Source organism: Mauremys reevesii, linkage group 6 (genome assembly GCF_016161935.1).
Source record: "Mauremys reevesii isolate NIE-2019 linkage group 6, ASM1616193v1, whole genome shotgun sequence".
NCBI classification, from domain to species: domain Eukaryota; kingdom Metazoa; phylum Chordata; order Testudines; family Geoemydidae; genus Mauremys; species Mauremys reevesii.
In genome coordinates this window covers 34,797,718-34,822,034 of record NC_052628.1, presented here as the reverse complement: position 1 = coordinate 34,822,034, position 24,317 = coordinate 34,797,718, and the positions used below count along the sequence as shown (strand labels likewise).

At 45.0% G+C, this 24,317-nt stretch overlaps 1 long non-coding RNA gene across 2 annotated transcripts in view; it reads left to right on the top strand.

Annotated features, from left to right (window-relative positions):
* Positions 1-22,377, top strand: part of LOC120408365 — a 55,388-nt gene extending 33,011 nt beyond the window's left edge. Inside the window, exons 4-5 of one of the 2 annotated variants that reach the window (XR_005600642.1) lie at positions 18,653-18,703; positions 22,225-22,377. This is a non-coding gene — a long non-coding RNA (uncharacterized LOC120408365). Of the gene's footprint in view, positions 1-677; positions 739-18,652; positions 18,704-22,224 lie in introns of those variants that run through there. The other variant, XR_005600641.1, reaches the window with a different exon arrangement.
* Positions 22,378-24,317: the final 1,940 nt, after the last annotated feature.

Genomic DNA, 24,317 nt, shown 5'->3' with positions numbered 1-24,317 from the left:
AGAACTCAGATTCAAATTCTAGGCTAGAACTTGATCTGTCTAGTTTCAGTGAAACACTTTTGCAATTACAAAAAAAAATACAAACCTACACATTGTCCAAGAAGTATTCTTTTGTGCAAGGAGGTACGTCAGACAACCTAATTTAATAGGTCCCACAGCTTGAGCACTAACTCTTCAGGTGTCTAAGAGCCAGGGTCTGATCTCAATTAGGAAGGGGATAAAGTGGGGTTTGGCAGAACTTCCAGATGGCCTCATCTGCTGCTTTCACATTCTCCAGGCTATATGAATTGCCCACCAAACTGAACAGGACATCTGAGCCACCTCTTGAGCATGCCAAAGGCTCTTTACCAGACCACCTACAGAGAGGCCTGACTGCCATTCTGCTTTGCTGGGATCTGCAGACTGACTGTAGAAAGCCTGTCTCCTATAAATGACAGGGTGTGTCCTAGGGAAACACTGAAGGTGCATAAGGGTTTGCTTAAAGTGCTTTTTGCAGCAGCCACCCTGCCTATATTGTGCTGTTCTGCTTTCAATGAGCCTTGACAGGCCTGAGTTCCTTAGAATAAAGGTGTCATGATAGGATCCTGCATACTTGGCCAACACACAAGTGAAGATCTGCTTGGCTTTGCAGACAGCCAGCATGTTTTGAGGACTAAGTGGATTTCCTGTTTTTGTAGGCTGCTGCATTATGCTACCTGGGAACGCGCAGGCGTGTGGGCGGAGTCAACTAAACACAAGGCAAGTGGGAACTGTGCCATTGCATGGACTATGTAGGTGTTTATAGCTATACATTCAGCACTACTGCTTGTTCCTCAGGCCCCTTCCCCTCAACAGCTGCCTTTTTTGAACTCTTTTGTCAGGCTTGCAAAGGAGTTCTAATGGCAGCTCATTTCATGTGCCTCACAGTTTATGCCTGCTTGGACCCCCACTAATTGGCATGCATCTAAGTTAGCCCGTGCAGTTCCCTGGAATTCTGGAAGCAGCTGCAGACACCTACCCCAATGACTACTCTCACGGTCTAGCCCGTTTGAGTGCATGCATCCTTTGGCACGTCTTTTGAAATTTCCATATGCGTGGAGGTCCCACTTGTGCCCTGATATAAGCACCCATAGAAAGACTCGCATGGATGTTTGCTTCAGAAAAGTTGTCCATCTCATCTCGCTTCATAAATTGTCTTGAGGTTGTTGGATTATGGTGATTATTTGTATTATGGTAGCACCTAGGAGTCCAGTCAAGGACCTGGACCCCATTGTGTGAAGTATCAGAGGGGTAGCCGTGTTAGTCTGGATCTGTAAAAGCAACAAAGAATCCTGTGGCACCTTATAGACTCCCTGGCCACACAATAGCAGATCTTAAGGTGGCCATTCTGCAGCAAAAAAACTTCAGGACCAGACTTCAAAGAGAAACTGCTGAGCTCCAGTTCATCTGCAAATTTGACACCATCAGCTCAGGATTAAACAAAGACTGTGAATGGCTTGCCAATTACAGAACCAGTTTCTCCTCCCTTGGTTTTCACACCTCAACTGCTAGAACAGGGCCTCATCCTCCCTGATTGAACTAACCTCGTTATCTCTAGCTTGCTTCTTGCTTGCATATATAAACCTGCCCCTGGAAATTTCCACCACTTGCATCCGAAGAAGTGGGTATTCACCCACGAAAGCTCATGCTGCAAAACGTCTGTTAGTCTATAAGGTGCCACAGGATTCTTTGTTGCCCTCCCATTGTGTGAGGTGCTGTGTAAACACAGAAAAAAAGTCTCTGCCCCAAAGAGTTTACAATCTCAGTATGATAACATATTAAAATAATTACAATCTAATTACATACAAAATTACAATCTGAGGATGAGAGATGCTATCTAAGTGCAAAGTATGATTATTAGGCTGATGTCATTTAACAGCAATAAAAGCGAGATATATTGGGTGCCTGTGAGTCAGAGGTTCATTTGTCTGTAATGGGTGAGTGCCCTCTTAATGAAGAACAGCTGAAAGACATCTGCATTGTGTTTTGTTTACAAGTTATCTGATACATTTTTTTTCTTGTCAAAGATAAGCATGTTTTGACACCTGTAATGAAAAAAAAATTATGTAGAAGGAAAAAAAGACTAATTATTCAGTTGTTTTTTGGCACTTAATGTGAGCGTAAGTTCAGTGTACACTAAGTCTGATATGAGTAGAATGTAGCGGATCAGAATCATGCAAAAAGGGAATAAAGTATATAGGGTTTATAATGATTATTTTTGTTGGATCATTCTTCTGTTATTATTTTGGTTCTCTTGTCATAGTTATTCACATTATTGTTCTAGGAGTGATTTCCTTGGAGGATCATAGCTGTTTAGTGTATTATGACATATAAAGTATCTTTCTGTGAGCAGCTATTGGCTTTTCCAATACTTAAATATTCATTTTTTCACATACGTAACAATTCTCAGAAAACATTTTATTCCTCTCTTTGAAATAAGTTGATAAGAGAAGTTGTAGTATAACCTAGTGGGGAAAAGTTTTTTATATGATGTACACTAAATATCTATGATCTTACTTGATACCCACCACACCCTGATATCAGACTAGATGATCATAATGGTCCCTTCTGACCTTAGTCTATGAGTCTATAACTCCTAGATTGCCCTGGAGGAATATTATTGCCTACTGTTTTATCAGTTAATTGTCAGTGGAAGGACTTCAGAAATCCTTAACAGCTTATTCTAATTCCTAGTGAAGGCAATAAAAGTCTTTCTATTGACTTAATGACAGTAGGAGCAGGCCCAATGTTTGTACTTATGGGTCACTGCCCCAGAATGCTGGTTCTCTTGTTTATTTACCATTTTCTGTATCATGAAAGCTGCATTGGGAAGTAAGCAGGTGCCCCCTGGGGGATACATGCGTAGACTAGATGACTTTGTGTTCTTGCTGTAGAAATTTAGATCTGAGTGATAGTCTGCCAGAGGCGCACAGGGCTCAGTCTGATCAGAGACAACCTTGTAATGGAGCAAGTCATAGCAAGAACAACACAAACCAGTTGGAAAGGAAATGAGAAACAGTAATCAATTGTTTCAAAATAAATATCTCCCCTACTATAAGATTTTGTATCCATGTGATAGTATGAAGGTTAGTACAGTAACTCCCCACTTAACGTCCTCTTGCTTAATGTTGTTTCGATGTTATGTCTCTGCTCCATCACAGAACATGCTCCTTTAAAGTTGTACAATGCTCTGCTATTACGTCGTTTGGCTGCCTGCTTTGTGCACAGCTGGCAGCCCCCCGCCCATCAGCTCCCCTATGTTCCCCCCCCCAGCGCCTCCTGCCCGCCGGCGGAACCCCGCAGATCAGCACCTTCCCCTTGCTCCACCCGTCTCCTGCCTGCAGCAATCAGCTGGTTTGTGGCATTCAGGAGGCAGTGGGGCGGGGAGGCTGTGCACCACATCCTCGCTCCTTCCCCCAGCCTCCTGAATGCCGCAAGATAGCTGATTGCCACGGGCAGCAGGTGGGAGGAGCAGGGGGAAGGCATAGATCCACGGGGTCTGCCGGCAGGCGGGAGGCGCTGGAGTGGGGTGTAGGGGAGCTGATGCGGGGAGGGGCTGCCAGCCTGTTAAATACCTGTGTTAAATTGCTTGTTTAAAATTATTTAAAATGTATATAATGCCTTTTGTCTGGCAACAAAAAAAATTCCCTGGAACCTAACCCACCCGTTTACATTAATTCTTCTGGGGAAATTGGATTCGCTTAACATCGTTTCACTTAAAATCGCATTTTTCAGGAACATAACTACAATGTTAAGAGAGGAGTTCCTGTACTACCTTGGCTTATGTTGTTGGAAAAAGTACAAGTACGTTCTTGTAATATATAACATTTTAAAATGTATCATGTTAAAATAAAATAGACAACCCAAATATCTTTTTTTTTGGTCCACACAAATATGCTGAGGCATTCTATCAGTGCTGCCTCAGATAAAGCACTGGACTAGGGATTTGTCTACACTACCACTTAAGTCGATGTAACTTACATCGCTCAGGGATGTTAAAAAGCTACATCCCTAAGCGACATAATTTACATTGACTTAAAGCAGTGTCTATGCCACACTATGTCGGTGGGAGATGCTCTCCTGCCAACATAGTTTTCCTCCTCTCATTGAGGTGGGGTAATTATGTTGATGGGAGAGTGCTCTCCTGTTGACATAGCAAGTCTTCTACAGCTGATGTAGCACAGTAGTGAAGACAAGCCCTCAAACTCAGGAGACATGGGTTCTATTCTTGGCTTTGTTACTGGGTTACCTTGGGTAAGTCACTTGACTGCCTCGTGCCTTAGTTTCCTCACTTGTAAATGGGGATCATTATCTGGCTTCCTTTGTAAAGAGCTTTGAGATCTACTGATGAAAAAATGTTGAGTGTTTTTATTATTGGAAAGACCATGAGACTGTATGGGAGACTGAAATTGCTTGACATTTGCAAGTTGTGTATATCCCATTCATAATCATGAAAGCTGCAAAATAATAATTTGCAAATCTTTATTTTATCTAGTTAGTTTCATGACCATTCACTGTTGAAGTTAAAGCTGCTACTGGCTTTGCATATTTTAAGACTGTATTCCAGAAAGAATTTAGTATCTATTCTGGAAAGTCAAATGGACAGCAAAATCTTTCTTTTTTAAAAGATTTACACCTTTCTGAATTTGGAGGAAAGTAGCCTAAACAGGACATGCAAATGAAACATGATGTCATTCTTGCAATTTGTATTGAGACCTGGAACATCTGCAGTCTCCTATTGTGAAATACACTGACTGTATATTTGTGTGCATTATATAGGTGGACCATTGCTAAGTCTTTTTTCACTTAGTTGTATTCCTAACTGCAGTATGGTCAGATTTAATAGCTCCTGGCTAGAGAACACAGCTAGTTACTACACTACAACTGGTTGAGTTTTGGGACTAAGGGAGTACATGCATGTGTGGGGAGGTCATACGTCATTGGAATGAGGCATCTATGGAGTCTCATTGTACCAAAAAGAAAAGCACTCCACATACACACTCCTGTGTACCCATCAAATCTCTGGCAACTTCTTGATTGTTTCCCAGAAATTCAAGTCCGATTAGAAAACTGGGGGAGTCCAATAACAAGAACAGAGTACGATATAGGACTTGTAAATGTAAATGGCCGGCTCTTGTTTTCTGAAGTGAACACAAGTTGGAATCACACTTGCCATTGCCATGCTCATGCTAGTGAGAATTTTGCAGACAGAATGAGGGCAGTGTATGGACTGCTTAGGTTTCAGTTTTTGGAGAGGATATGAGTCAGTGCTGTCGTGGTTAGCCTGCATTACAAAGCAGGTTCCATTTAAATAACATTAAACCCAGATCCTCAAGTGTGATGCAGCTGGCTTTCTGCTACACTGCCAGCTAGCGTATAGGTAACTATTCAGTAGCATATAGCTGATGGAGGGACTCAGACACCACATGCCTTCCTTTGCTGCCAGTGTAGCAGGGAAAAGGGGATGCGGCTGCATTCAGGACACCCTTGTGCTGGGCAGATCCAGACCTGTGTTTTTAGCCCCATATGACCATTAAAGGTTGGCTTAAATTAGAGCAGAACTCAGGCTCCTCTAACACAACCAAGGGGAATGGCTATGCACCAGACAAACCCAGGAACAGGCAACACAAAGCAACGCTTTAAGCAATTTGTTCTTAATACTTTGCATTTCTATAGTGCCTTCCAGCAGAGGTTCTTGCAGCACTTTAAAAGCCTTAGTGCGGGGGGGTGTGGCCTGCGTGGGGCCAGCTGGCTGGCTGGCTGTACGCTGTGCAGCGCTGGCTGCTGGTGCTCCAGTGACAGCTACAGGCACCAGTGTGTGGCAACACACAGGCTTTTCTGGCGCTCCGTTGGGCAGTGTGATGTTGTGGGAAGGGGACAGCGTGTGCTGATCGTGTTTGCTGTGGGCGCTGGAGTATTGGTCATCCAACGGGCAGTGTGTCACATCTCAGCCCTTTGTGTTTCAATTGTTCCGAGGTGTCTTTTCGTGCATCCCACCATTCTGTCTTTTCTGCTCTGGTGTGCGCTGTCTGTCTGAGCTTGTTTGTGGGAAGGGAAATGAGCCTTTCCTTCCGCTCTGTGCTGTGCTGAGTGTAGCGGCAATGACACGCAGGGCAGTGAGAGCTTCCGCTTCCACCTCAGTTCCAAGTGCGAGCTGTTTCACTCAGCATAGAAGGCATTCGCAGAGGACTGCCCAGGTGACACCAAAGTGTTTGTAGCATTCACAGAAATGCTCAGCACCCTTGAACGCCGCTGGCTTGCAGACAGTGGATGATGAGTGGTGGGGAGACATGTGGAAGTCTGGGATGACGGACAGTGCGCCTGGCTTTCACAGGCTGAATGCTGAGGGCGAGGGACTGACTGTGAGTGGAAATTGAGCTATTGTGGCGGGAACACAGCAAGATGTGAGCTGGACTGGAAATCGGAAAGGCGTGCTGGAGTGTGATCTGGAAGCCATGTGGGCCAGGGAGGGACCGCAAGAACCGTTTTGATGGGATCGTGTTTCAAAGGAGTTTGCATTGCTGGGTCGCAAACTGGTGCAAAATTCTGGAGCTTGCAAAAATGGGGAGGATGTGGCTGCGGGGGATGGGAATGGGTGGCCTGCACAAATGGGCATGGGGCCACTGGGCGGGAGGGCACGTTATGGCATCAATATTTGTCTCGAAACCCCCGGTATTCAATGGTGGCATTTCAAGGGGTATTTCCAGGCGCCTCCAGGCGCTGTGGATCACCGCATTGACATTTACACAGGCTGGCCCAGAAGGTGCCTGGAAGGTGCAGGGATGAGAAGGGAACAGTGGCCTTTTCAGGAACATCAAGATGCAGGTTTTTCGGAAGACAGGAGAGACTTTCAGGGGACGAGGCGATGCCATGCCTGCCTTGATGAGAGCCTATTACACGCTGCCTTGGAGCCGGTGACCGAGCACAGACCGGCTCAACTGAGATAGAGACGGTGCCGAAGGGGCTGAGCCAGGCCCATTTGTGCTGGACTGTTTTGTGTTGCTGCTGGGGCCGCTTGGCGTTGTAAAGCTGCTGTATTGGACTTGGGAAAGTATATCCCATTGCCGGTTATATCCGCTTGTGAAGCATAATCCATAACATTTGTAAAGGCAAGGGAAGAGAGGCAGGCAGGCTGAGAGCACCGAGAACAGGGGAGGAGGAGGCTGGCCAGAGAGAGCCAGGATTAGGCAGGCTTAGAGGCACAGCACAGGCTGGAGGGATTAGGATTCAATTGGAGGAATGGGATGCTGAAAGCCAACACAGTGTTGTGCTGACTTTTACACTGTTATTCTATGCACTGTAAATGGTTTGCATGGCCTCTTTCTTAACTGCTATAATTATCCTCTTACTGGGCTCTATGTTATCTTCACTATCTGCTTAAATAAAAACTGTTTTAAAGCCAAGAAAGACACACACTTGTAAAGAAAAAATTATTGACAGACAACAGACACACACACATTTCATGAACACAAGAGGGAAGGGGTTGTTTAGGAACTGTACAGTCACAAGAGGTGATGTGTCCTGTCTGGAGTGCTGTTTTCAGGGTTCCTGCACTCAGGGGTGCGGGGGGGTTGGTTGCATGGGGGTTGGGGTATGAGGGTGGGGGGGTGGGTAGTGGAAAAGTGGTGGGTGTGAAAGGCTGTTTGAGGCAGCTGGTTGGAATGGGAAGAAGGGTTGGGAAAGGGGCTTTTGGGGAAGACAAGGCAGCAAGGGGAAGGGGGGCTGGGGGTGGGCAGGGCTGCACGCATGCTGCCTTGCTCCCTGAGATTGCCGAAGATTTGCTTTTTGAGCTGCGGCAGTCCGTTGGTCTCTAGCAGCTGGTTTGTTTTTTCTTCCAATCTCTCTGTGCTCGCGCTAATGTCTCTCTGGATCATTCTTTTCTCTCTCTCCTTCAGTTCCTTTCTCTCTCTCAAGTCTTGCTGAAGAGCAGTCTTTGCTCTTTCTCTTCTCCTCTTTCCTTTCTTCTCTTCTTTGCTCACTTGGATCTCTGTGCTGTGGAACATCTGCATCCTCCAGTCAAGGTCACTGTTGAAGGGCAGAACATTTAACACTACATCCATTGATGATCTAATTGTCTCCAGAGTTGCACTGTTACACTTTGCACTGCACATTAACAACAACACATTGAACAGGGACAAAAGCCAGAAGAAGGTAAATTGTGATGGTGGGGGGGGTGGAGAAGGGGGGCTGGGCTTGATTGGGGGAGGGTTGCTTTTGGCTGGGTGTGTGATAGAGGTGATGGAGATATCTGCAGCTGCAGGGGTGATCTTCATCTTTCTCTCATCTCCCTCACTAAAGAGTCTCCAACATTTTTCACAGGAGTCAATCGGGCAAGATCTCTCTCAAGCTAGCTCCACTAGGGGACTCCGGGAGGGGCGGCTTCCTAAATGTTTTCCCTACCCCTACCAGTCGCGTTGATCAGGCCCCACAGAAACAACACCCCCACTGCTGAAAAGTGGCGCCTGCTGGGACATACGCCACAGTGGCTCTCTCTCAAACTGCTGCTGTTTTGCTTTGCTAACTGCTGAAATTTAATTTGGCGTGAGCTGAGACAGATTAAGCGGCACGATAGACCATGGCAACGCTGGCTGGCGCATCACCCAGCCCCTCCGCATCAGCATGCACACCCCACCCCCAAAAGAAACATTTCCACCCAGAAATAAAAAGCCCTTGCTACTCTTAACGCCGCTGCTGCTGCGCCCCCTGCTCTCTTCCTGGCTGCAAGAGCTCCTTGCTGCCTGGCTTGAGAAGAGATCCTGGCTGCATGCCCACTCTGGGTTGTCTTTCCTCTCCCAGTTCCTCCCTTGCGCGCCCCTCGCCTCCTCCTCCCGTCCTCCGCCGCCTCCTCCTCCTCCATCGTTATCCTGGCTCAGTTAGTCATTCCCCCCAAGTATCTTATCCGGCCCCCTCCCCCATTCTCGGCCCCGGGTGTCCGGGGGGGCGCTCGGGTCGATTACGCTCGGGGGGCGGTAATAGGCGACACACTCCTCCTTAACTCAACTTTCACCCTGCACCATCTCACCCTGCGGCATTGCAGCCCCATCAAGGACCTTGATATCTGCTATAACTATGATACCTGCTCTGGCAGGCAAGGGCCGCGCTGCTTCACTGATTCCTCCTGTGCCTCCACTCCCAACAGCTCGCCATTGCTCCATGCCATGCGCTCTGCCATGTGCTGGATGCATGTCACCTGGAAAAGGCTGAACCACACACACCATTGCACTGCATGCACTCCACACCTGGGAGATTTTTAAAATTTTAAGGCATTTAAAGGGCTGGTCGTGAGGGGCAAGAGTGAGGCAAGAGCACTGATGTGCAGAGTGGCTGAACAGGAATTGAACAGGAATCCTTATTCCCTGGAGATTCAGGTAGAGCAGGTAAGTGAGTGCAGTGTCTGCATGAGCTGGATCCACCAGCGCCACTCAGCCACTGCACCCTATACGGGGCCGGGGCAGCCATTCAGCCAGCCAGGGAGTTGCAGGTTGCAGCGCTGCCTGCAAGTGTGGTGGATAATTGTAATTGCAGCTGAAGCCTCCCCCACCGCTGCAAATGTGTGTGTAGCCAAGCCCTTTATGAATTAAACCTCATCATAATCCTTTGCGGTAGGGAAGTCTTCCTTACATGGATCTTCATTTTATAGTTGGGAAACTAAGGCACAGAGAAGCAGCCGTGTTAGTCTGTATCCGCAAAAAAAAACAGGAGTACTATTGGCACCTTAAAGACTAACAAATTTATTTTAGCATGAGCTTTCGTGAGCTAAAGCTCACTTCTTCGGATGAAGTGAGCTTTAGCTCACGAAAGCTCATGCTAAAATAAATTTGTTAGTCTTTAAGGTGCCACAAGTACTCCTGTTTTTTTTAAGGCACAGAGAGTTTGTGACTTATCCAAACTCATACAGGAAGTACATGGCATAGCTAAAAGTAGTGCCCAGCTCTTACTCTGTCCTGTGCGCCAACTACAAAATCATTCTTCTTTCCAATAGTCACCACTGGAGCTTTCCACAAACCAAACCCACCAAGGGCAGTGAAGCTCTCATGCAGTTGCCTCTGTGATGGTTCCACCTTGTTAGCCAGGGCTGATAGTCATGTGTGTATTTGTAGTGAGTAAGCCATGAAAAGGTACAACATAAGCATAATGTAATAATTAATTCCAAACCCTTCTTGCTTGCCTTTTGACTTTCTTCCTCTGCCTTTCCCTTAACTGTTGTCACTTTCTGGTGTAGGAAGCTGGAGCTTCAAACTGATGAAAGGAAGCTGACAACTGACTTTGCAGCTCATCCTGTTTTTATCTTTTCGTGAAGTGATGCTAATAATGTTGCCTGAACATGTCAGAACAATGGCTTTAGCAAGTTTGTATTCTGTTACTTTGGAGCCCCTGTACACTGCTATTTCCATGCCATTATATGGCTGTTATTTGAACCTGAGTCTTCATTGAGGTACATCTGATGCTACATACAATGCAAAGGACCCTGTCTCCACAGTTATTTGGATCTAAGGGAATTGTTTATATTATAATACTACATATGTTACTCTATTGGACTTTATGGATGTTCATGCACCACACTGTAGTAGCTTTGGCTAGGAGACTCTTACATAGAATGGTGGTTATAGACTATAGGAGCAAATTTTAAGCAGCTGCAGTGGCATCTGGTGTAGTTGTTCTATGTTGTATTCTAACAGAAATAAATTCAAATGGTGTTAAGGAGCAGACTATTCTGGATTAAAGTAGATTGTCTTTGCTGGGGGAAGGGAGGCCCAGACCTGAAGAAGACCTCTGTGCAAGCTGGAAAGCTTTCCTCTTTCCCCAACAGAAGTTGGTCCCATAAAAGATGTTACCTCGCCCACCTTGTCTTTAGTCTATGCTGTTATGACTGCTATATGCATTCCAGCATATACAGCAAGAAAGCTACTACAGAACTGTTCTGAGATCTCAAATACCTAGATACAGTGGGACTAATGATGGACAGAGTTTCAGCCTCAAATGTACACAGTTAAGTTAAAAGTTTATTAAGAAACTATTATTTTATACAGTATCGGTTGGCAAATGTAATTTGATGTCTTTCCCAAAAAAGCACACGTTGAGTCTTACAAAAACAACAAAACCCAGTTACCACCAAAACAAAACAAAAAAGCAACAAAACCCAATCAAACCAAAATAAAATAAACCCTCACTGCCAAGAGCTCTGAGCAGAGACATAGTAATTTAATGTGTCTCCCTCTTGTTGCTTTGAGAATTGATTAAAACAATGGTTCTTAACTGGAGATTTTGAGACCGCTTTTCCAGAATTGCCCCTCTAATAGCCAGCAAAATTTGTGTCCCCATTAACTGCCAGCAAAATCAACATTTGCATGAATAAACCCAATAATTACATGTTTTAAATATTTTGTGTATGGAAGTATTAATTTTACAGACAAAGGTACAGACACGGCCACCTTTGGTGGGTGTAATTTAGGTGGCCAGTTTTGAAATGTTTCACTGAATTATAAATATTCATCCTTTTGTCAGTGCTGAATATAGTATAGCATATGTAGAATTCAATGGAAAATAGAATCCCAGTGTACTGATGGGATTTTACAAACATGGTTTTTTACAGATTACAGCCCAAGTTCCAAGGTTCCTGTCTCAGCCATGGTTCCCAGATGAGTAGGGAGCCTGGAATCCCTGAGAGTTCGGGCTGGCGCACTGTTGTGAGGCCATAGAGATGGAGGGGATAAGGTCAGTTGAAGGTCACAAGAGGCTTGTTAGAGGTTGCCAAGATTGAGTGGAGAGGAGGAGGCTTCTTGGGGCTGGAAAGGTGTTTTGATGGAGGAAGGGAAGCTTGTGCAAATCGGATCTACCATGAAAAATGGCAGCGGTTTGGGGCAGTTCATTCTTTAACAAAATCAAATTTGTAATTGCAAGGTTTTTAGATAGTGTTTTCTATATGAGGCTTTAGAGAGCAATGTCAATTATGAACAATCATGTAGACATAAGTGTTATACATAAACTTCTTTAGTTTATTTTTTAATCCAGTAATTGGTGCTTGTCTTCCTCACCACTCCTTGCATCCTCATTTCCCAAAATGTGGTATGCCCACACCTTGAACACTGCATGCAGTTCTAGTCACCTCATCTCAAAAAAGATATATTAGAATTGGAAAAGGTACAGAGAGAGGCAACAAAAAGTGATTAAGGATATTGAACAGCTTCCATCTGAGGAGAGATTAAAAAAACTGGGACTCTTCAGTAGAAAAGAGATGATTAAGAAAGGATATGATTGATGTCTATAAAATTGTCACTGGTATGGAGAAAATGAATAAGGAAGTGTTATTTACTCCTTCACATAACACAAGAAGCAGAGGTCACCCAATGAAATGAATAGGCAGCAGGTTTTAAAACAAACATAAGGCAGTACTTCTTCACACATTGCATGGTCAACCTGTGGAACTCATTTCCAGGGAATGTTGTGATGGCCAAAATTATAACGGGATTCAAAAAAGAATAAGATAAGTTCATGGAAGATAGGTCTGTGAATGGCTATTCTACCACATGTTCTGGTTGTCCCTCACCTCTGATTGCCAGAAGCTGGGAGTGGACGACATGGGATGGATCACTCGATGACTGCCTGTACTGTTCATTCTCTCTGAAGCACCTGGCATTGGCTACTGTCAGAAGGCATGATACTGGGTTAGATGGACCATTGGTCTGACCCAGTATGGCTGTCTTATGTTCTTAAAAGCCTCTAGTCCCTTGACAATGAGATAACAGGGGAGGTATCATGTATTCTGCTAACAGAAAGTCATGCAAAGTCTACCCAATGAGTATTCTCCTCCTTTACCTGCAAGGATTAGCAACAATTTATAAGACTACTCACCATTTAGTCTGTGTGTATATTTCCAGCATAGCCTATCTATAATTCAGACTGTTCTTTTCTAGTCAGAGAACCTGAGTTCTGATTGGTGAATTCATTTGTGTTTTGAACCTCATGAGCAGTATAGAACTTGCTTATCCAGAAATCACTGGATCAGCATGTTTCTAGTGTGATATGTTTCAGGAAAGTATCTGATGGGCTAATATTGTACAACTTATTCAACCCTGCATAGATCTGAGCTATCTCAATATCTGTTTTGTCAGGTAAGATGTAATGAGTGTTTTTAATTGCTCTAGTGGAACTAGGTACAATCTGGCAAAAATTAGTTTAATCGCCTCTCTCTCAAACAATACTTATTCTATACTATAACTATATACTATATCTATATAGTATACAGTATACTGTAACTCTATAATGTGGTATTGGTATTATAACCCTTAATAAAACTCTGGCTTGATCACATGCCCCGTGATTTCTAAAGTGACACTGGCATTGAGAACTAATGGTATCAAACCAATCTTCACTTAAGCAAAGGGATTTTGTGTTGTATATATAATTTTTTTCAAAATTTGCTCATAGTGTTGCTGGAATTTTGCGGCATCAGTATGACTCAACTCTCACCAAAGTTAAAGATTGGAAGAAAGCTAATGTGCCAATATTTTAAAAGGGGAAACGGCATAATTTGGGTAATTATAGACCTGTCGGTCTGATATTGCTCCCAGGCAAGATAATGGAATAGCTGATAAGGCACTTAATTAATAAAGAATTAAAGGAGGGTAATTGCCAGTTAACATGGGTTTATGGAGAATAGGTCCTGTCAAATTAACTTGATATGTTTCTTAATGAGATTACAAGATTACAATGAGATACTTAGACTTCTGTAAGGCATTTGACTTGCTACTGCATGCCATTTTGATTAAAAAACTAGAATGATACAAAAGTGATATGACACAAGTTATATCGATTTAAAAACTGACTAGCTGATAGGTCTCAAAATGTAACTGTAAACAGGGAATTCTCATCAAGCAATGTGTTTCTAGTGGGTTTCTCACAGGGGCTGATTCTTGGTCCTATGCTATTTGACCTGAAAGAGAAGATTAAATAGGGAATGGTAAATAATGAAGAGAACAGGTCATTGATACAGTGTGATCTGAATCACTTAGTAAGCTGGGTGCAAGCAAACACTGTGTGTTGTAATATGGCTGAATGTAAGTGTATACCTCTAGGAACAAAATGTAGGCCATGCTTAGAGGATGGGGGACTCTAACCTGGAAAGCAGCGGCTCTGAAAAAGATTTGGGGTGTCATGGTGGATAATCAGCTGAACATGTGTTAACACTGTGACAATGTTGCCAAAAGGGTTAATGTGACCCTTGGATGCCTAAACAGGGGAATCTTAAGTAGGAGTAGAGCGGCTATTTTACCTCTGTACAGGCCCACCAACAGCAATTCTGTGCCCCAGGGCAGAATAGTCAATGGGCCCCCAGCCTGCGTGGATGCAGTCCGCCTGACATTTGGGCGGTGCTCCTCCTGCGCTGGCTGGTGCCCAGTGAGATGCTGCCAGCTGTGCTGCTGGTACCCAGAGGGCTGCTGCCTGCACTTCTGGGCACGCCCTTCTGTCACAGCCAGGGCTTCCACATGCCCGCCCAGCTGCCTTTGCTGCTCTCTGCCTTGCCCAGGCTCAGCTTCTGGGGACAGGAGCTGACTCTGAGCATGCCGGGGAAGGCTCCTGCTCACTCGGCCACTGTCCCTAGAGAAGCTGAGCCCTGCCCCCAGGGCAGCCTTTGCGCTGCACCGGGTAGTGTGGCCAGAAGAGGAGAGGCTCTGGCCCCCTCTTCCCTACCAGCTCTGGCCCTGCCCCCTTCCTCTCCCCACCCAGGGCCGGCTGCTGGGTTGAGTACCCTGAGCAGGCGTCTTGGGAGAATGGGTGTCTGACCCCCACCCGGTATTGTCTCTGAGCCCTGCGGCCTGCCTGGGTGCGGCGGTGGCAGGCTCTCAGGCCCTTTTAAATCACCCAGGCCCCTGGGCAATTATCCCCTTCCCCCACCCCCGGTCAGCGGGCCTGCATCTGTATCTGGCAGTGGTGCAACTACTGCTGGAATACTGTGTGCTGTTCAGTTGTCCACAATCCAAGAAGGATGTTGATAAATTGGAAAGGGTTCAGAAAAGAGCCAGGAGAATGATCTAAAGGATTAGAATACATGCCTTGTGGTGATAGACTCAAAGAGCTCAATCTATTTATCTTAATAAGGAGAAGATGAAAGGATGACTTGATTACAATCTGTAAGTACCTACTAGGGGAATAAATGCTTGATAATGGGCTTTTTAATCTAGCCAACAAAGATATAACAAGATCCAGTAGATGGAAATTAGATACATTCAGACTAGAAATAAGGAGTAAATTTTAAGTGAGCGTAGTTAACCATTGGACCAATTTTACTAAGGGTCATGGTGGAGTCTTCATCGCTGGCCATTTTTAAAATCAAGGTTGGATTTTTTTTTAAGAGATGTTCTAGTTCGGAAGGAATTATTTTGGGGAAAGTTCTATGGCCTGTATTATACTGGAGATCAGACTGAATGATCACAGAGGTCCCTGCTGGCCTTGGGATCTATGAAAAGACCTTGGGTGAAATCCTGGCCCTAATGAAGCAAATTGAAGTCAATGGCAAAACTCCAATGAGGCCAGCATTTCCACCCCTTATTTTTAAGTCCTACTGGAAGTCTTGAGCTAATCCAAAGCTCATTGACATAACTGGAAAAAAAACCCATTGATTTCAGTGAGTGTTAAATCTTGCCTGGGTTGGGGAACAACAAAAAGCTCAGGTTGGGGTTCTACTGTCCACAACATTCACTGAACTCAAACTCCTCCTTCCTATGTTCCAGGGTGCTCCAAGAGCACAGTTCCCTTCTCTGCCAACTGCTGCTGCATGTGGCAGACTCAGTGACTTCAGGTTCCCTGCACCCAGGGTTGCTCTTGGACCCCCCATGCAGAATTGCTCATGTCACTCCTTTACATTGAAAGACGCTGATTTAAATGAATTCTGCTCCCTAAACCGCCAGGACTCTTTGCCATGCTTTAGTAACAAAGCAAGGCTATGTTTAGAAAGTAAAAAATTGAGACTTAGTCCCAACATCTTTTCTCCACGACACCTGTGCAGCCCCACTGACTTCAATGAGAGGCTGATTCAATTTGGATCAGGCTGTGGTGTTACGCTGCATTGACTGAGAGCAAACATATGGATGCACTTCTAAAGTTTTGAGCAGGGACGGCTCCAGCTTTTTTGCCGCCCCAAGCAGCAGGGGAAAAAAAAGAGGAAAAAGAAAAACCCGATCGAGCTGCTGCCGAATTGCCGCTGAAGACTGAGGCAGAGTGCTCAAGTTGCAAAGGAAGTGCCGCCCGAAGGACCTCCCACCGAATTGCCACCGCAGACCTGGATGTGCCGCCCCAATAACAGACGGAGTGCTGCCCCTGTCTATTGGCCACCCCAGACACCTGCTTCCTTCGCTGGTGCCTGGAGCCAGTCCTGGTTTTGAGAATGGGTTTAGCTCAGTGACTTGTACTGATCTTAGCGAGTCATGCAGCTAAAACCCCTATGCACCATTTTAAAAATATGCCTGGTGTGTGAAGAACAAGAATTACATAAGGATTTGCTTGAGAGGTGTCTTTTTCAACAACCCATCTCCTCTGCAATCTAAACAGGTGCAGGATAGCCAAGGATTTTGTATTCTTGTGCAGTGGATACAGTCACAGCAGTAGGTGTTGCAGCTTCCCGTTATATGACTGTCTGGTAACAACTTCCTCTTTCCCATGCAGGGCTCCTAGCAACATAGAAACAGATCTATCTCCAGATCCATGCCGTCTATTCTGCTCTTGAGGATGTCAATTTTTGTTTTTCTCCCTGTTAAGTATTAAGAACTTAAGAACGGCCATACTGGGTCAGACCAAAGGTCCATCTAGCCCAGTATCCTGTCTTCCGACAGTGGCCAATGCAGGTGCCTCAGAGGGAATGAACAGAACAGGTAATCATCAAGTGATCAATCCCCTGTTGCCCATTCCCAGCTTCTGGCAAACAGAAAATTCCCTGCCCATTCTGGCTAATAGCCATTGATGGACCTATCCTCCATGAATTTATCTAGTTCTTTTTTGAATCCTGTTAGTCTTGGCCTTCAGAACATCCTCTGGCAAGGCATTCCAGAGGTTGACTGTGAGTTGTGTGAAAAATACTCTTTCACACACTCCAACTTGTGATGCCCAACCTATCCTGCTGCTGTAATCCATCATTCTTCTGATATTTCCTCCTGCCCACTGCCATTTTCAAACTGTTGATGCATGTTTCTTCAATTCAGCATTGTCACCATGTTTCACTTAGGAATTTTAGTTGCAGAATGAGCTATCGCTGCTCTGTCCACATTGCTCTAGATTTGAGGGTAGTTCAGCTCTGTCTGTCTGGAATGGGGCAATGTCCAATTTGGATGCCATTTCCATTAGGGTGTGCTAGCTGGGATGGCCCCTTTTCGTGCAAAATCAGAGATTAATTCTTAGCAATGTGTTATCCCTATTTCCCCTTTAATTTTCAATCTTCTGATTTATGCTTTTGGTCAGATAAAGGGACGCTATCAGGAAGTCAAGGTAAAATCTGTACAGATTATAGAAATTTAAAAGTCTTAATGTAATATTAATAGAATTTTAGGTGATGAGAACCCTGTTGTTACTTAACACTGAATTGAGGTTAAGATATTTTAAGCAGAGGCCTAACTTTCAGCCCATGAGCAGTCTGACTTCAGTAACACTACTTCTGCTTAAAGTTCAGCTCACTGAACTGGTGCCTTAGAGTGTGGAAAAAGCTTTTGTCAAGATGAGAAATCTATTTTTTAAAAAAATCCCATAAGCTTTTATATGGCAACAGAACACCTAACAATCACCTGAAACGCAGAAAATTCCCCCCCCATTGTTACAGTTAATTTTTCTAATCATAGCTGAGCATTTCAAGATGTATGTTAGCACTGAATAAAGCAATTCCTGGGCAAACTACTTAATTTATCCCTTTGCTCCCCACCCAGCACATGCACTGTGCATTAAGCAACACTCCTGATCTGTTGTGTCTTAGTATGGGCAGTAGACGAAAGTCCAGGCTGCAGACTTTGGATCAGGACTCTAAACTTTCCTATAATGTGAAGGCATTTGGATACAGTGTTCTGGTTTGGGCACAGCTTTATTTTACTGCTTAATTTGTGGAAATCTTCATATTTTGCTAATGCACTCAGACATTTAGATTCAGTTTCTGCTTTTCTGCGCTGAGGATTCATTGACGTGAATTCAGGCATGGGGAGCTGTGACCCAGCGAAAGCATTGTTTTGAAACAACCATGGCAAAATGCAGATTGTTTTGCATTTTTGTGTTTTGTTTTTTACTTTACTCTTTTTTATTAAAAGTAAATTAAAACCAAACCAACATGAAATTGACATTGTAAACTAAAAGCTACCAAATAAGGAGAATCTTGGTTGAGGCTTTCACTCAACTCTTGGCAGGGCTGAAAGGAAGAATAAGTTAAGGTGGCCCAAGCAGAAAGATGGAGTGAAAGCTTTGAGTGTTTGTTTTTGTTTATCAGAAAGAGGAAGATTTTGGTAAGTCTGTCAGTGCACGCGTCTATTCTAATATCATATTTGTTAAGTAAGGGCCTTGATGTTGTAAACACTTATGCATGTTCTTAACTTTACACATGTAAGTAGTCAAATGAAATTGCTCCCATTAGTAAATTTAAGTATATGCGTGTTTGTATCATCAGACCGAGGTCAGCATTCAACATCTCCAGAGGAATACCTGTCCTGGATGCCTGGTAGGCAGCACTAAAGAGGCTAAGAACATAATTTTCTCTATGCCATCTATTCTAGTCTGAACAATTCCTTCTTTGTATTGTTTCTGCTAAGTCTGATCTGTGTTTTTTGCAACACATACAAGTCCTGTCATGTCCCCTATGGCAGGGCTTGTGAGGCGGTCCTCAGAAGACAGCTTGTGTCTGCCTCCTTAGTCCCTGTGTTGCGGAATATCCTCCATGGATTAATGCTGTGATTTTTAGAGCCTCTTTACATTGTTGTGACCCCTTTTATCTGGCATATAAAGGCCTGAGAGATCTCATCCATTATCAACACTAGTTGTTAGAAAATGGTGACAATTGTTTCACTACATTTTGCAAAAAGTATTCCAGAGTTCTTTCTAGGCTTTCACAGCCCAAAAATGTCCCATTTTTTTACATTTTCACAATTGCGCTATGAAGCCAGGCAAAATTGCAATATTTTTGCATTGTTTGAGGTGGGAATTCACAAGATCCCCTTTTAAAGAAACTCCCTGCACAATTTCACAGTGTAAAACCAAATCATTTACAGTAGTTCAAAACACAATGTGAAATCTAATTCAGGGGTTTCAAATTTCTTTGCAGATATTTTGCATGACCCCAATGACTGCTAACAGACAACACAAAGAATGAACTAGTCTGTTACTTTTCCCTTATTCCCTTTGTGTTCAGTGTTTCCTTCTCTCTCCTCACCTGCTTATCAGCATGTGTGACAAAGTTGAGATCAGTGCCTGATGGGGCAAAAAGACCGAAACTAACAGTTGGGGATGTTGAAATGCCTGTCGTTATCCTGGGCCTCAAAAACCAATGTCCCTATGTTATTGCTGCTTGCTGTATTCTCCACAATCTCTGTGATGTTTGATGATCACCCCCAGTTGCATCCGCCCATCCCGCCTCCTTCTGATCTCCACCGCCCGCTTTTTTTTTTTGCCGCCTTCCTTCCTGCCGCCCTCTCATCTCTCGTTCCTCTCCCTGTCCTCACGTTCATCCCCTCCTCCTCACGTTCACACTGGCCTCTCCCTGTAATTTGAAACCACGCCCTTCCACTCATTCAGATGAGCTCTTTTTCTCCGCCTTATCTGTGCTAGCCTTTGGGATGCAATGGTTACTTTCTCACAGTGAAAAGCACTATTCACCTTACATAGCACATGTGATTTTCTGGGTACAGATCTCACAGACACAGGTCCCAGGCATCAGATTCAGCTTGCATGCGGCCATGGTAAGCCACGCATGCTAATACCACGCTAGCTCCCTGCTATCAAAAACCTTCCCCTCCCCACCTGATTTTACCAGGTTATTATCTGCGATATCACTTTTGCTGAGGGATACAGAAACAAGATAAAAGCGGATGCTTCTTGAACTTGACATGGCATGGTGCAGCATGGTAAACCACGGTGGGCAGAACAAGGCATGCCTTGCCCAGAAACCTTCTGCAAAGGCTTCTGGAGTACCTACAGGAGCGCTTCATCGAGATGTCCCTGGAGGATTCTCTCAAATCCCGGAAAAGGCGCTAAAAAAAAACTGTTTGCTTTGCAAAGGTACACTCACCAGAGCTCTTCCAGGGCGTCATTCTCTGCAATAGTTGCTTCAGCATAGAAGCGGCATGTTCACGGAGTCCCTGCTGTGGCCTTTAGCAGTCATAGCCTTAGAAATATGCTGGGGCTTTTTCGATTCTCAGGACAAAAGTTCCGGGGTTTTTTTTCCTACCCTGCCCAGTGCATCCGAGTTTGAGAATGCTGTCAGAGCGGTCAGTGGTGCAGGCCAAAGACATGTGATAAAGGACAAAAAGGAAATGTTTCCTTGGATAAAAGCGCTATATAGTGTACCACACAGTACTTGCCATCTGCCTTTCTGTTGTTGTTACCTAGCTGTGTAATATCTATTTTGAGAAGAATTTGCCCACTGCTTAGGGCACTGTCCTGGAGCCATGTTCAATTTCCTTCTCTGCCACAGACTTCTTGTGTGACTTTGGGCAATCACTTAGCCTCTCTGCACTTTGGCTCTCCATGTGTATGGTGGGGATAACAGTACTTCCCTTCCTCACAGGAATGTAGTAATTAAAGCTTGTGAGGTGATCCGATACTATGGTGATTGGGGCCTGTAGCAGGGTGGACCTCTGCTCCTGCCCTGAAGGGGTTAAAAACCGCCCTGAGAAGGGGCTGTGGCTGGAGAAAGCAGCCTTTAGACTGGGGCAAGAAGCCTGGGCTGATTGGGGAAAGTAGGCTCAGCTGGGGTCATGCTCCAATCAGGCCCAGCTGGCCCCTATAAGAGGCTGTGAGCCAGAAGCCCAAACAGTCTCTCTCTGGTTGTAGAGGGAGATGGGCCTGGCTGCAGGGAGCTGGACATAAGGTACCTGGGTGAAGCAGGGCTGGGGAAAGGTAGAGGAGAGCTGGGGAGCTCTAGCCTGGAAAGCCCCAGGCTGTGGCCTAGCGCTGGGCTAATAGGTACGGGGGGTTGCAGACAGCAGCCCAGGGGTAGGCCAAGGCAGCAGGTCCAAACCCAACCTTGCCAGTGATGAGTAGGCTGATACTGCAGTCTGCCCCAGGGTGTGGGGCTAGACAATGACTGGCAGTAGCCGTACACTGAGGCAAGGTGGGGATAGAGGTGGGGGTTCCCTGAGAGGGGAAACCCTGAGAGAAAGGGGTTACTGCTGGGGGTGCAGCACCCCAGGTAAAAGGGCACCAGGGTCCAGGGAGGGACTCGGGGCCAGAGGACAGGCAGATCACCAGCCTGCAGAGGGTGCTCCAGAGCTGGAACGGAGCTAATTCTCAGGAGTCACCAGCAGGAGGCGCCGCAGGGGTGAGTTGGCCTGTTTACAGGGCCATTTAAGCACCCTAGATAGACAGATGCAGGGCACTTTATATACAAGTATAAAGACAGCCTTTTTCCCTGTGTCATACTGCCACTGCAGTGATTGGCAGAGGCCCTTAATCTAACTCGCCCTCCAGATAAGTGAGGGAACTGCTGGCAGAGCATTCCCTATGAGTCCCTTTTCTTTGGAATGTTTGGCCTTCCAAGGTTCAAAATAGGTTGAATTTGTTGATCTTCCAGTTATTTTGCAAAGTCAGCCTTTTGAAATGTGGGCATTGGTGAAAGGGTGAATGTGAGACTTCCATGGAAAGGTGTTGTGGGGGTTTTAAGCTGCATTGGTCACATGACTTGTGTCCAGCCAATGTGTAATAGGAATAAGTGCTGCTGCTTTGATTTTTTTGATTTTTTTTCGTTCATTTATGTCTCCTAAGTTCTTGTGTTTGTAAAGTATGTCAAGGGTATGCAGAGCTTTGGGGTGGCATGATTTGGTGTGCAGTTTATATCAGATCCAAAACTACAATAGAATCCTTGACCCTAAAAACTGATAGTTTGATTCCTAGTAGTACACCAGTCTTTCCTGTCTGTCTCTCAAATTTAACTTGGCATCATCAATATCATTATTTTTTTAAAAGAATCTGTGCTTTAATCGCTAAAATAATATGATGAAAACAATTCTTATTTTGTTTTTGCACAAGGGAGCTGGAAATCTCTGGTCTAAGACGGGATTCAAAATGACCGTTTCCATATGAAAGAAGAAGGAAATGAAATCTGACGAAGTCCAGATATGTCAATGTGTCCCTCGCCCCTTGCGCTAAATAAAGCTCCTGTTATTTCTGGTATGCTTCCTCCTGCATGTCCAACCCAGAACTAAAGAAGGAAAACTCTCCCTGGGCTTCAAAGCAGCATTACAATATTACTATAATCTTTCACTTCTTTTGTCTCAGTCACCTATCCAATGTGAGAGACATAATTCATTATAACCATTTAACCAAAGACCACTCTGAGCATGTGCAGTCAAACGCCAGCAGCCGATACGCATTCATGCTGCAACCTGAAGCATAATAATTTCAACTGTTGTACATTTTCAAACCACACAAACGCTGTCCAGAGGCTGATAGCCAGAGTAAACATGAAGCCTGGAGGACGAAGATTAGGGTCAGAAAGGTTTTAGGACTGTTGATCACATAATGTGGGTCTGAATGTAATTTATCTACTACTGACTCATCATTTAGTACTGATAACATTTTTCAAAACCCTCTTCACTTTAGAGAATCACTTTAAAAATACTAGAAACCCGGCAGCAAAGCACACGTCTGTGCGCAATTGTCCAATTTATGAGCACAAATGTGGGCACTGTGGGAGCAACAAATGCTTCCTTCCTTTGAAAATGTGGCTGTTAGGAGGAAAGAGACAGAAAGGGACCTGAAGAATGGAGGAGAAAAGTAAAGAGTTTTTGTATTGCTAAGCAGAGTTGTGCAAATCACTGAGAAGATTTTACAGTAGTTTCTAGCAAGTCTGGTTTCACATCAGGTTTTGGGTTGGCCTATGATACTATCTAGTCTAACATGATACATAGCTAGGGTGACCAAATGTCCCAATTTTTATATGGACAGTCTCAATATTTGAGGCTTTGTCTTATAAGGTGCCTATTATCTCCCGATTTTTCACCCTTGCTATCTGGTTACCCTACACACAGAATGGCACAATGTAATTTAGCTCAGGCCTAAAGTTGTGCCCTAAACCCCGAAGGCCTGCTTCATCACCCTGTTACTCCAACTGTATGTCATTATAACTCAGTGGGATTACCCTGGTTTATAACTGGCATATCTTCATTGAGTTACCCTGATGTGAAGCTGGAGTGGGCAAGCAGCAGGGCTGGCTCTACCTTTTTTGCCGCCCCAAGTGGCATAGCAAAGGAGAAAAAAAAAAGCGGCCGCAGCAGTGCCGCCGAAGAAGGAAAAAAAAAAGAAAAAGCTTCCACCAAACTGCCGCCGAAGAAGAAGAAAAGAAAAAGCTGACGCTGAACTGCCACCGAAGGAGAAAAAGAAGAAGCTGCCGCCGAACTGCCACCGAGGAAGAAAAAAAGAAAAAGCTGCTGCTGAAGTTCTGCCGAAGAAGGGGGGAAAACAAAAAAGGTCGGAGTGCTGCCCCAAGAATGGACGGAGTGCCGCCCCTTCAGATTTGCCGCCCTAGGCACCTGCTTCCTTAGCTGGTGCCTAGAGCTGGCCCTGGCAAGCAGATGCTGGAAACATAAGGTGCAACTTTAAAAAGCAATTTTATATATTCAATAAAGACAAATCTTTCTGCCGTTGCTAAAGTGGGTTATGTAGAGGAAGGAGAGGACCTCTGACCTCCTTACAGCTGCTTCAAAAATGGGGCTGTCTGTGCCTGGTTCTCTTAGCATCTACTACTCAAGGGACTCTATGGAGCACATTAGATGAGCCACCAGCCTACTGCTCCAGGAAACGCCATGCCCACAACCACAGGCGCCTACTTTTCCTTTTCCCTGGGGGTGCTCCACACCTGCTCTGCCCTATGGCCCCACTCCCACTCTGCAACTTCTCCTGAGGCCCCGCCCTTGCTCTGCCACTTCTCCTGAGGCCCTGCCCTTGCTCCACCTCTTCCCACCCCCACTCTACTCCTTCCATGAGGCCCCAATCTACTTCTCTCCACCTCCCCTAAGCTCTCCCTGAGCCACCAAACAGCTCAGCTCACCAAACTGTGCCTCCCGTCAGCTGATGGGGCAAACGAACAACTGTGGCTGGTGTGTGCTGAGCACCCGCTATTT